At 42.3% G+C, this 12,919-nt stretch overlaps 1 protein-coding gene across 5 annotated transcripts in view; it reads left to right on the top strand.

Annotated features, from left to right (window-relative positions):
- Positions 1–12,919, top strand: part of Atp8a2 (ATPase phospholipid transporting 8A2) — a 641,036-nt gene that overhangs the window by 598,323 nt on the left and 29,794 nt on the right. The gene's annotated exons all lie outside the window — the stretch shown is intronic.

Here is a 12,919-nt window from a genome sequence, read left to right on the forward strand (position 1 = left end):
AAGAAGAAGAAGAGGGGTTCCTTGGAGTCCCTGTTACCAGCATGCAGAGCTCTGCCTTCTCTTCGTTTCCCCCCCCAACTCTACCCACGCTTTTCTCCCAAAATGACTCTTCAGTTTTTTATTGGCCAGAAGGATAGGAAATTATGGCATCATTTCAGCAAACTTTTCCAGGCCAGGTGGCAAATGTCTGCTTCCAACACCTGGTTAAGATGTTCTTGCCTCCCAGCTGCAGCTTTTCCATGCCTGTGTCATGAAGCAGAGCAGTGAGCCCTGACGCTGAGGTGGACAGGCCCAAGTTGGGCTTCGGGCCCTGCTGCTCACTTAGCTGTGTGACCTTGGTTGGGTTATTCACTTCTTTGTACTTTCATCTTCTCATCCTAAGTTTGGTTTTGAGGGTTAAATGGAATAACACATGTTGAATCTATAGCATATGTAGATTTTCAGAAAGTGTCAACACCCATCGCGTCCCCTGACTTGGTTACCAGTTGTCCTCAGCCATGGGTTTTTCCTGGGATTCCATGGGGAGAAAGTGAATACAGTAGGTGCTGTGTGCCTTCCTGACCCCCAATCTAAGGGAAAAAGCAGAAATCTGGCTGAATCCCAGATGCATCCGAGGAGTGGTAGCAGCCCAAGTGATGTGAGGGCTGGGACCCAGGGGCTTGCATGTGACAGGCAAGTGCTCTACCGCGGAGCCGAACCCCAGTGCACAGAGTGAATTTTGAACAGGGATCGTGGGGACAGCTAGCAAGTTCAGAATCCTGGTGCTTTCCCAAGTCAGCCTTTGGATTATTGCTTCCAGGAACTCCTCTCGGCAAAGAACAGTGTGCACCTCACCCAGGCTCCCTCCTGCCCTGCGGGCTTTCCTTCCGCCACCCCTCAGCCCCAGCCCTTCCTTCATCACCCTCTGCCCTGTCTGGGATCAGCCCCCCACCACCACCACAGACTCCCTCTTGGTGGTGTCACTCCTCGCTCCTCCTCTTCGCATTCAGTGCACCAGGCCTTCCTCGAAGTGGGCGGCCTCCAGCTCCCTTGGTAGTCCCCGTCTACAAGGCAGCAAACACTTCCCTCCAGGAGGGCCTCCTCCTGCAGTCCTCCTCGGCCTCTTGGCAGACTCTGTTCCTGAAGCATGGCCCTCCTCAGGGCCTCTTCTGGCTCAAACTTCAGAAGGTCCCCTCATCCCTGAAGGAAATGCGGACCAGGGCCCAGACCTGTTTTACCTCTCTTCTTCCTTTTGGTGGATTTAGGGAAGAAAAACCTCAGTGATTTTGACTAAATACACTGACGAATCAGCAGGAGAAGACATGAACACATTAGTTACATACACACACAAAGGAGTTCCACCAAGTAAGAGCCCAGATCCTCTCCTTGTGCTTTAGGGGAGAGAGAGGGACAGGAGAAGGTCAGGGAGGCCTTAGTTCTATGGTTCAAAGTACTCCACAGGCTAAGTGACGTACTTTGGGGTATCATTTTCTGAGTCCCCGTCTTCCCATTGTCCCCAAGCTGTGTACCATACTAGACCAACTGCTGGCTGCCCAGGGACACTGGGAGACCATTGTCTTGAGAAAACTTCCAGTCCTGTGGACAAATGCCATCCACTGCCACATACTCTTGGGGACGTCACTCACTTGTTCCTTACCTTTCCCCCACTCTGCTCTTGTCAGTTGAGCTTCCTTTATAACACTTTCACTTTAAAATGGTTTATTTGTTTCTTTGTTCAGAACTGGGAATTGAACCCAGGGTCTTTACACTGTGCTACATTCCCAGCCCTTCTTTATTTTTTATTTTGAGACAGGGTCTTGTTAAGTCATTAAATTGTCCAGCTTGGGCTCTAACTTGCCACCCTCCTGCCTCAGGCACCCAGAGTGCTGGGATCATAGATATATGCCACCATATGTCTGGCTTAAAGTTTTTTTTTTTAAGTATTTAAATTGGGCGCCTTGGCACATGCCTGTAATCCCAGCGCTCCAGAGGCTGAGGCAAGGGTATGGCATGGGCTCAGGAGTGTAAGGCCAGCCAAGGCAACATGTACACAACCCTGTCTCAAAAGAAAAAAAAATGGGGAAGGAAGGAAGGGAGGGAAGAAGAGGACGGGAAGAAAATGAAAAGAAATACTCAAATATGCAAACATACAATACGGAGGTTGGCACAGTGGACTCCTAGTCCTCATTGCCCAGATCTGACAATTCCCAAGACTTTGCCACAGTTGCTCATTTAGTCCCTTTTGCCCTGATTTTTTTTCTTGGCTAGAGCATGAAATGCAAACCCTGGCTATCACCGCAGTTCATCTCCCCATACTTTAAGCTGCAGCTCCAAATACTGCAGTACATACATAGCATCTGTGAGGATGTGTGTTACACTTGTGTATCTTATCAAGTAAAAATATCGTAACTGCCATGCCCATGAGCACATCTAAGAGTTAGCAGTCCTTCCTCAGTTGTGGTCCAGGGCCAGCAGGGCAGCAGGTGTTCCAGGTGGCCTGTGCCCACCTCTTCAGGGCTGACTGGTTTATATTGGGATCTTCACATGGTCCACACTCACATCTGGCTTTTGTGCTTCTCAAGCCTCGCCTCATGTAGAGCAGCTCCCCTTTTCTTATTTTTAATGATGAATTTAATAGACACTATGTCCCCATTTTTAAAATTTATTTTTGTGATGCTGGGGATGGAACCTAGGGCCTTGTGCATGCTAAGCAATGAGTCTACCACTGAGCTACATTCTGAAACTCTTGTTTTTAATCATAAACCCATCAACATGAGCTGCCAATGAGAGAGAGGGAACCAGGCCTCTAAGAGGAAGGAAAGAGTTGAAACCGTGTCCTCTTACACCAGCCCTCTTTGTACGCAACCAACGTATTGAGAGTCAGCGAACCACTTCCATTTGAATTTTCATCTTTATCAAAGTAGTCAGAAAGCCACAGAGACCCAAAGTGATGCCAGCCTGCCAGCAAGGCCTGATGAAAAGGGTCAAAGTCTACTGGCTCAATTACAGCCACCTCACCTGCAGAGGTTGAAAGAAGCTGGGGAATACAGTAACGTGCAGCTAACTTTTGAGTCCCTACCTGTAGGAAAAACATGGTCCAAGTCCAGAAACCATCCCCTCCCCCCAAGGAATGCTGAAGCCAGTGATCTGACAAGTTCAGAGCAAATAAAGGTGAAGGAGTTCATGAAAGCTGTTCAGTGTTTTGATATGGTTTGGAAAAGAAAAGCCTGATTGAGGAAGATAGTTTCCATCCAGAGTCACTTGCATGGAGTCTAGTATGATCTGCAAAAGAAATTAATTAAATGCATTTAATCTTGTAGGGAGAAGAGCCTTGGGCAAGACCTAAACATTTTAAGACAACACATTTAGGCAACAAAGAGCGTTCTTAGGAAAACAATCCCAAGAGAGTCATCAACAACACTCTCAGACAAGACTAGTTAAATCCCTAGCTGACTGACAAATACTCAGAACAGGTAAGGAAGCGCATTAGTGGAACAAAGGGAATAAATGTCCAGGAAATTACAGAAAGACTGGCTGGACTACCCAAAAGGGGATTTCTGAGTCTGCACCCTGGGCACAGGAAGGCAAGAGGAGGAAAATAAAGTCTTAGGGAAGTAGAACAATTTATTAGCATTTAGTTAATCCCTAAGCTGCCTGTGTCAACCAAAAATAATTGATTCTGTCTTATTTTATGGGTGTTAAATCCCAGGAGTCTTTGTTGTTATGGAGTAGTGTTTTATAGGTTTTTTTTTTTTTACCTATGCACTTGATTACTGAAGCAAGAGAAGGACTTCCAGAGCCCAGGAGCCAGGATGTAACCCAGTGATCCCCATACCTGCTCCGAAAGCACAAGGTCCTGAGTTCAAACCCCGGTATCGGAAAAAAAGAAAGAAAAGAAAAAGACGTCCTGTTCACCTTTAAGATGACACATAAGTTGTGTTAGCAATCTCATCAGGAATTTAGTGACAGCCCAGTGCTGGGATACAGGCAGAGCATCTTTAGGAAATGCCTGGATGGATGGAGAACGGGAAGGAAAGGGGTCTCTCCTCTGCAGCAGGGAGGGAAGTGTGCAGGTCAGTGTGAGTCAGTGGTTGTTTTGCAGTGTGGTCTCAGATGGTATTTCCAGGACAACAAGATGTCTTTTCAAGAATCTTTTTTAGTGGGTAGAGATGTAGCTCAGTGAGGGAGTGGCTGGTTGCCTTGTATGTAGAAGGCCCTGGGTTTGGTCCCTAGCACACGCAAAAGAATGACTTAATAATGAATTTACTGTCAATACTAAACTTAACCACTGCTGGTGATTGGTTGCATCCTTTCTAATGAAACATTTTGATCTTTTTTTTTCTGAAAGTTGGTTTTATTCAATTCACTTGAGCAGCAAGAGAAAACTTTTATTTCCTTGCAGAGGTCCCATAGTTTGAACAGTGATATGGCACATTCCAGGCAGGGATTACTTCTTCAGAATGTTCTTAGAAGGTCTCTGCTAATCACTTTTCTATTTCATTATCAGTGAATTGTTAGCTTTTTTGTTTGACTTGCCTCTCCCCCACCTCCAACTGTGATAGCTCTCTGACAGTAAAACCTTCCAGCCAGCTGCAAATAGATGACTGGTACACACATTCTGAAACTGAGTCACAATCTGTGTAACCAGACTTGGCTGCTCATTTCTCAGGGCACTGCTCCCTGAATCTTCAGGGAGGCTGAGGAAAGAAATGGAGACCCCCTGGCATCCTAGAGTTCAAGGGTAAATGATTTTTTGCAGTACATGTAAGGTCATTACTGAATCCCTGGGATGTATTGGATTGCAGGTGGAAAAAGAAATTGAGGGGGAATGCTGACCATTTCTGGTTTTTATTTGATGGCTGTCTTCATCCTATAATGCAAAGCATATCTGCCTAGGCTCCTGGCATAGTCTTTGTCATAAGGTATGGAAGATGAAAAGCCAGGTAAGGTCCAGCTTAGTAACAGGTGAATATAACAAGATCGACCTTGTGGTTGAGAAGAACTTAAAAATTACATAAAAGTTGTTACTAGAAAACAATCATTGTAGCAGTAGTTGACGCACTTAACAATAGATTTATTAGAATTTTAGCAGGGCCGAGGATTTAGCTCAGTGGCAGCGCTCCTGCCTCAAAAGTGCAAGGTCCTGAGTTCGATCCCCGGTACTGAAAAAACAAAACAAAACATAGAATTTTAGAGAATGTATTTTTTTCTTAATAAAAGCAAAAAAGAGAGATGGGAGAGGGGGAGGAAGGAGGGAATGCACAGAGGGAGAAAAGAAGGGGAGGAAATCCTCTTCCTGAGTCTAAAAAACACTAGCATGGGTCTCCTGTTCTGTAGACCAGGACACAGGAATGTGCTTATCACAGAGTCTTGATTGTTAGCCATTCACCAAGCTCCAGTTAAATCTTCCCTTTCTAACAGGGCAGTGATGACATGATTACCCAGTGTTTATTTTCTTTCCCTGGCAATTAGGATTGGCTCAAGGCACCTTAGGTGGTGGTAATTGGGAATTCACAGTTACTAATGAGTAAACATGTTAGCTTCGTAGCAAATGGAGCCAGCTATTGGCCTAATACAGGCCAAGTCATTTATTCATCCACGGAAGAGACATTTATTGAAAATGAGGAAGCACCAGGCCAGGGTGGGGTCCAGAACAAAAGAGACAGGTTTGCACTGCGTTGGAGCTCGCAGGCTAGTGGGAGTAAAGACAGGTAAATAAGTGAGGACTGTTTGGAGGGAAATGGAGCAAAAGTTTGCAGTGAGGAGTAACTGAATGGGCTGGAGTGCTCAAGGCAGCTTCTCAAGCTAACTGCAAGAAGAGGGAGAAAGTCCTGTCCTTTCTTCATCCATTGTAAGGTTCACAGCAGACACCCCTGCAGCAACTATGGCAACAGACAGATCAATAAGAGAACAACACAACAAACTTCTTAGTTAAAGTTTTACATGACCTAATTGCCTTTAGGAATGAAGGCCCAGAGATCCAGGAGAACTGTGTGTTTTTATGCTTAGGTTCTATGAAGAATGGACAGTCATGAATAAATATGATCTGATGAAAGGGGGTTTGGACCTCTGCCTGTTCAGAGTCTTCTGGGCTTCTTGTCCTTCCTGGGTGTAGGGCAGGGCCCCTCTAGAATGAGAGTCTTATTATCTACAGTCAGGAAAGGTAGGCCAAAGAATTCTTTCATGACTATGCTTCCCCCAGAAAGGTGGGTAAAGGTCACAGTGACCTTGCTCCTAAAGGCCCCCACATCTCCTTCAGTTCAAAGGACTTTGGGGTAGCATTTTCTGAATCTCAGCACTACTTAACCTGAGTCCTAAAGAAAACATGTAGATGGGGCCGGGGATTTAGCTCAGTGGTTTCACCACCTGCTGCGCAAGCGCAAGGACCCAAGTTCGATCCCAGGTACCAAAAGAAAAAAAAAAAAAAAAGAAAACATGTAGGCAATACAGATGGGCAGAAGGAGCATTCTAGGAGGCAGAGAGAGCTGGGGAAGGAGCACATTTGGTCTGATGGGCACTGAGGAAATATTCTAAGAGCCAGTAGGGGCCAGACCACTCAGGGCTCTGTGAGCAAGCATGAGGATCTGGATTTTAGCCACCAGCAAATGTCCATGGGAAAAGTTTAAACGAAGAACACACATGACCTGGGTTTCTAGAACTGATGACTACCTTCCCTGTTTAAAACCATGGAATCCCATTTGCAAAAAGTTAAGTTAAACATTTCAATGGATGAAACAGAAAACGTTAGTATGGATTTATTATATATGTTCAAATTAAGACATTTATTTCTTTTCAAGTCAGTGGTAACAGTGCAATGATTTTTCAGAAAACAAAAATTGAAATTAGTGTTACGGGGAATGGGTTGTCTTGTTCATCTCTCTATCCACTTTACTTCTGTTTTCTTTTATGTTGTGTTGAGAAATGCCCTGATGTTTGAAGATTAGTTACCAATTTTACGTGATTTCATAGTTCATCTTGTATCCACAGACTGTGTTTTCTTTTTGTTCTTGACCTATCTAACTGCTGCTTAATCTTATCATAAATGTTCAAGTAATAAAGAAGCAACCAGGGCAGGGATGTAGCTCAGTGGCACAGTGCCTGCCTGGCAGGCGTGAGGGGCTAAAGGTGTAGCTCAGTGGTAGAACACTTGGCCTAGCATGCACAAGGCTTGAAGTTTCATCCCCGGAACCACAAAAGAGGAGAAGAAGGAAACTACAGTTTGTGTGACACACTAAAATCTCTGAAAGAGCATCGTGTGACAATTTTTTTGTTATATAATTGACTTATATAGACAAGAACATGGGGCAAGTAATGCACTTCGAGCAGAACAGCCTAATTCCCAATACTATTTTATACAAATGAACATATAAGAATGCTTTTTCGAAAAGTGGTACTGTATAATCCCAGACTTTCTAATCAGTGACCTATTTGTAAGATTAAAAGAAGAGGTCTGGGGATATACCTCAGTGGCACTGCGCTTGCCTTGCAAGCACAAGGTCCCGAGTTCAATCCCCAGTACCAGAAAAAAAATATTAAAAAAATAAGAACCTTTAACTGATATTCTTACAGAAGCAAGTTACTTTGAAATGGTTTTCAATACATTAAGATTTGTATTATATGAAACATTTCTATGTCCTTATGTTAAACATTTTTGTTGTATAAAAAATACAATTTAAAAATTAGTGGTTGAAAAACTACTAAATGGTGCTTTAATCTTAAAAGCATTTATTATCTTTATATTTAATTAATTTAGTCACAAAGTCCAGATGTATACATTCCTTAAAAACTTTAAGTCTTCGGTTTAAAAATACACTTTAAAGATCTGTAAACTACGTCAATTATTTTAATATTATATATTTAGCTCAGGAACATGAAATGAATAATTTTAAACTCTGGTATTTAAATTCAAAGGTATAATTTAAACAAGAGTTTTACATGTGCTCATTTGATTTACTGGCCAACGTAATTTTTTGCTATTAGAGGGATCAAGCATTTTACATTTTGGCAGGGCACTGGCAATAGTTCAGTTTAGATGGAAGAAACTTTAAATATTCAAAATATTTCTAGAATGGTAGTTGTTTTGTTTGTTAAAGCACTGATCTATCACCCAGACCTTTTGTACCCCTTTTGTTGTCCCACCTATTCAGAAAGCATTTGCTTTTTTAAAAGAAAACTGAGGACAGGAACTTGCTGAAAACACTTTTGTCATGTGGCACATTGGGCTCTGTGAATAAGCTATCATAGTTTCGCTGTCCTCACAAATCTATTGAAAACCAAGGAATTGTCCAAGTTGTCACAGGCTGTAGACAAAGCCCTTTTGCATGTTCCCCATCCATGCCCAGGGCCTTTCACATGCTGCAGGAGAGAACAGGCGCTGAAACATTCAGAAGCTAAGATCCACCCGGTGGGATTCTGAACAAACAAGCTGCCATGCTGCTGGACAAATTAGTTGTATTCTGGGGCCACACTTCTACAGATATTTTGTATTCTGGAGCACTAGCGACATAGGAATTTTGAAATAAAATCCAAATGAGTTTTTCATTTCATAACCCAGAGAACTGCCACAACCACACTGTTATGCCATATTTTAGCCTCTTGTTTCTTAGACTGATAAACTGTGCAGTTCAAATGCAACCAGCTACAAATATTTCTGCTGCTCCTCAAAGTTTTTCACTTTAATTTTTTTCAGCATTTGGAAATGAAAATACACTTATGTCCTCAAAAACAATTGATTTGTGTCCGTCCTCTTTTTCAAAGAATGTCTACAGGCAAAGTGCATCCTCTGATTCCAGATAAAGAAATGTGTTAAGGATCTTCAGGGAATTCTGTTAGGTCCAGCAGACAATCCCATCTAGGGACCTCACATCCTTTGTTCTTATTTTTTCATATAGGGTGACTTTCTTTCTCTTCCTTTTTATGTAATATTCTCAAAGGACATAACCACATCATTCCATCAAGTTTACTTCAGAGTCTGTGTCACTGCTTTATTCTTTGCATTTGTTTCTTGAATGCAGCAGTCGATCACGTGTGCACGTTTTGTGTTTTCTGACTTTTGTTCTTTTGGGTCTGTTGGAGCAGACCCAACTTCTGTCATCATTAGCAATGTGACAGAGGCTTGGGACGCACCTTCTCTGTGTCTGTTCCAATTTTCTGTGCTGTTTGCATGTTAGTGTCAGCAGAAAAGATCCCATTCCTAACAACTGACAGTGATTCAGCATCCTTTCTCTTGTACTTAGCAGGAGGCAATCCTGATGACACAGTGATAAAGGGCTATATTTTGTCCTCCCAAAGCATTGCCCATTCATTTGGGAGTGGCACTGGCCTAAATCCTACCTTAATTATTTTTTCCGATATAAACTCTTCCCAATTTCCATCCTAATTCATACAAAAATTTTGAGCCTAAACACTTACTCGAAAGGTGCCATCATGATTTTTGAAAAATGCCCATGACTGGGCATACCCTGTGGTAGATGATTGTGTTCTACAAGTAGTTTTCTCTTAGTGAGTCCTCTTTCTAAAATTCAGGGGCCAACTCGGATAAACTTATGAGAATTTTCAGTACATCATTCCTTATGTAGTTGTTCATTTAAAGATACAAATGTTGTTAACCCTGCCCCTGCCCCTTCTGTGCCCCGGGTCTTTTGAGTGCTAGGTAAGCACTCTACCACTGAACTACATCCCCAGGCCCTGTTCTCATACTGTATGATGATACGAATCCAGGCAAGTGCTATATCAGACCTTTAGAATTTGCCAGATATTGATCTCGGTAGAAAAGAAATAGAAAAAGAGAAAGTAGTGTTGGGAGAGGAATAAATAATTGGAATGCAATATGAAAAGTGTTTTAATAGTGTGATAGAAAGACTTCCAGGACAGCCTAGGGCAAATAGAATTTTTTACCAAACAGTGAGGCAGGGGAGGGGGACCAGCTGCAGAGACTGATTCAGTAGATATGACAAGTTATCTGGAAACAATGAAAAGTCCAATAGAATGGCACTGAGGGTTGAGAAACATGGGAAGAAGTTAGGTTAGGTCAATAGATAAATGCCAAATCATAGGACCTGGGATGAAGTTTGGGCTTTATTCTGTAAGCCACAGGGAGTTAACAAGCTTTGCTTATAAGAAATAGCTACATAATGTGATCTTTTGATAGAGAATATTAGAAAGAGTACCTTGGCCTTCCCTTTATCAAGGTCTCTGCACTTTGTCCCTGCAATAAACAAAGTTAGGGGTCCACAGGATTTTATCCCAAGCAGGGTCATATTATGATAAGCATATTTCCTCTAAGGGTTACCCCCCTCAAGAGCAGTTGACATTATAGAAAGATTTTCTAATAGCAGCCTCACATGCTTTTGAGGTGAAAAAAATTTGAGGTAACTAACTCCTCACTTAGCACATCTACTATGGAATATCCTTTAGTTAATAGCCCTTTATTTAGTGGCAGTAATATGTGATGGTTACAAGAATGGCAAAGATGATAAAATGAAGATTGCCATTAGGAATTACAACCAAAATTGTGCTTTAAAAAATAACTACTGGGTAATTCTCAAGGTCAGAAGGCCAAGAATAAATAGCCAACTTCCATCTTTTTCTACTCTGTGTTCTTTCTCTTCACCCTCTCTGTTCTCTCTGCTGGGCAGATGTACATTCTGGGTTCCATAAAGTCTATCCCTGGACCACTTGGTTTTTAATTATTTTGGAACAAGAACTCTTGTGTCAATACAACTTGCTCTCAAGTGCAAGTAACAGAGACCCCAGTCCAAACATCTTTAGAATGTGAGAAGTTCACAGCTCATTTAATTTAAACATCCTTCTAGAGGCAGTCGTGGTTAATAGACACCCAGAATGTCATCAGAGGTCCACCATTCCTTTTCCTTCTTTTCATTTTGCCCCTAAGGCTTTATGCTAAGTCTCTTCCTTGGGCACTGTTATGATCATAGGGAAGTTACCGAAAGAGGTGGGGGTCGTAGGCATCTTGTTCACTCATGGGAGATGGAGAGTTTGCCCTTGACCACCAGTTTTGAGAAGTTCCAGATGTCCTTGATGGAACCATCCTGAGCCAATCCCTCCAGTCAGGGAAATGTCACGATGGGTTGGTTCAGGCTTGGGTTAACAAAATCCATCCATGTAAGGAAGGGTGGGGTGGCAGTGTCACTCTATGAGTGCTCCTTAAGGGGAGAGAGAAGACATGGACATTAGGAGAATATTAGCATGTCTACTTCAGACCTCCAATTATCTGATGGAAGTTGGGCATCATCTCCCTATATGTCACTTTTGCATTAGATTTTTGGAAGATTCACTAACCCCTAAGAACTATCTTTTCAGCTTTTGAGCTATAATTGACTCTCTCTATATATATTTTGACTATATTTTTTTTTCTCAAGGATATTTTGTTGTCCTTATACATTGTGAATGATTACCACCAGCATGGTTGTTAATGTTTCCATCACCCCAAAGTTAACTTTTGGGTGTGTATGTTTGTTAGCCAGCTTTCTATTACTTCAGCAAAATACTTAAGATAACCACCTTAAAAAAAGAAAGATTTATTTTGGATCATAGTTTGGAGATTTCAGTACATGATTGGTTAGCCCAATGGTTTTGTAGCTGTGGTGAGGGAGCATACCATGGGGGAACACATGGAGCAGGACGCCCCCTCTTATAGCTAGAAATGAGAGAGGAAGAAGGAGAGGACACGTCTCCAAGGACTGAAGACCTCCCATGAGGCCTCACTCTTAAGGGTTCTACCACCCCTCAATAGCTCCACAGGCTGGACCCAAACCTTCAGGGCATGGGCCTTTGTGGCACCCGTACCCAAACCACAGCAGTGTGGTAAGAATTCTGTCTTGCACTCTCTTGTTCTCTCTCTCTCTCTCTCTCTCTCTCTCTCTCTCTCTCATATGTCTCAACTTTAGTGTCTCTGTCCCCTTCTCCCTCTTCCTCCCTCTCTCTTCTTTCTCCCTCTCCTTCCCTCCTTTTAATGTGGTGCTGAACTTCATACTCAGAACTTCATACATGTAGGCAAGCTGAGCTACATCATCACCCCAAGATCTATTCTCTTAGCAAAAAAGAAAAGAAAAGAAAAAGTACAAAGCCATGGCTTTATGCCTGCTAGGCAAGGACTCTACCACTGAGCTATACCCAGAGCCCCTAGCATTATTATTAACTATAGTCACCACGTGATGCATTAGGTCTTTAGAACTTATTCATCTTCTAATTGAACATTTGTACTCTTTGGCAAACATCATCCCATTTCCTCCATTCCCTGAACCCTGGAAACTGTCCTTTTCTCTGAGTTGGACGTTTATAGAATTCACATAGAAGTGAGACCATTCAGTATTTTCTTTCTATGCTTGTCTTATTTCACTTAATATAATGTTCCTCGAGTTCATTTGTGTTGTCACAAATGGCAGAATTTTCTTCTTTTTTTTGGTACCGGGGATCGAACTCGGGTCTTTGCCCTTGCGCAGCAGGCAGCGAAACCACTGAGCTAAATCCCCGGCCCTGAATTTTCTTCTTTTTAAATGCTGAATAATATTCCATTTGCATATATATTACATTTTCTTTATTCATCAATTTATGAGCACTTGGTTTAATTTCATATCTTGGCCAGTGTGACTAGCATCCCAATGAGCATGGGAGTGTAGATTCTCTTTGTCATACTGATTTCATTCCCTTGGGACATATACCCAGTTATGGAGCTGGCAGATCATCTGGTAGTTCTATTTTTATTGTTTTTTGAGGACCCTTCATACTGTACCCATAATGGCTACACCATTTTACACTCCCACCAATACTTGTAAGAATCATTCTTTATCTTAGAAAAATAACCTTGTTTTGCAGAGGCAGAGATGCACCTAATTCCTAGATTTCAGCATCCTCCCAGACTGTTCATCCATTCAGGAAATACAGTGATCTAACACTGAAATTAAATTGTAGCTTTAAA

The sequence above is a fragment of the Heterocephalus glaber genome, unplaced genomic scaffold (assembly GCF_053883595.1).
Source record: "Heterocephalus glaber isolate CG9 unplaced genomic scaffold, H.glaber_assembly_v1.0 deba00001719, whole genome shotgun sequence".
Taxonomy (NCBI): Eukaryota; Metazoa; Chordata; class Mammalia; order Rodentia; family Bathyergidae; genus Heterocephalus; species Heterocephalus glaber.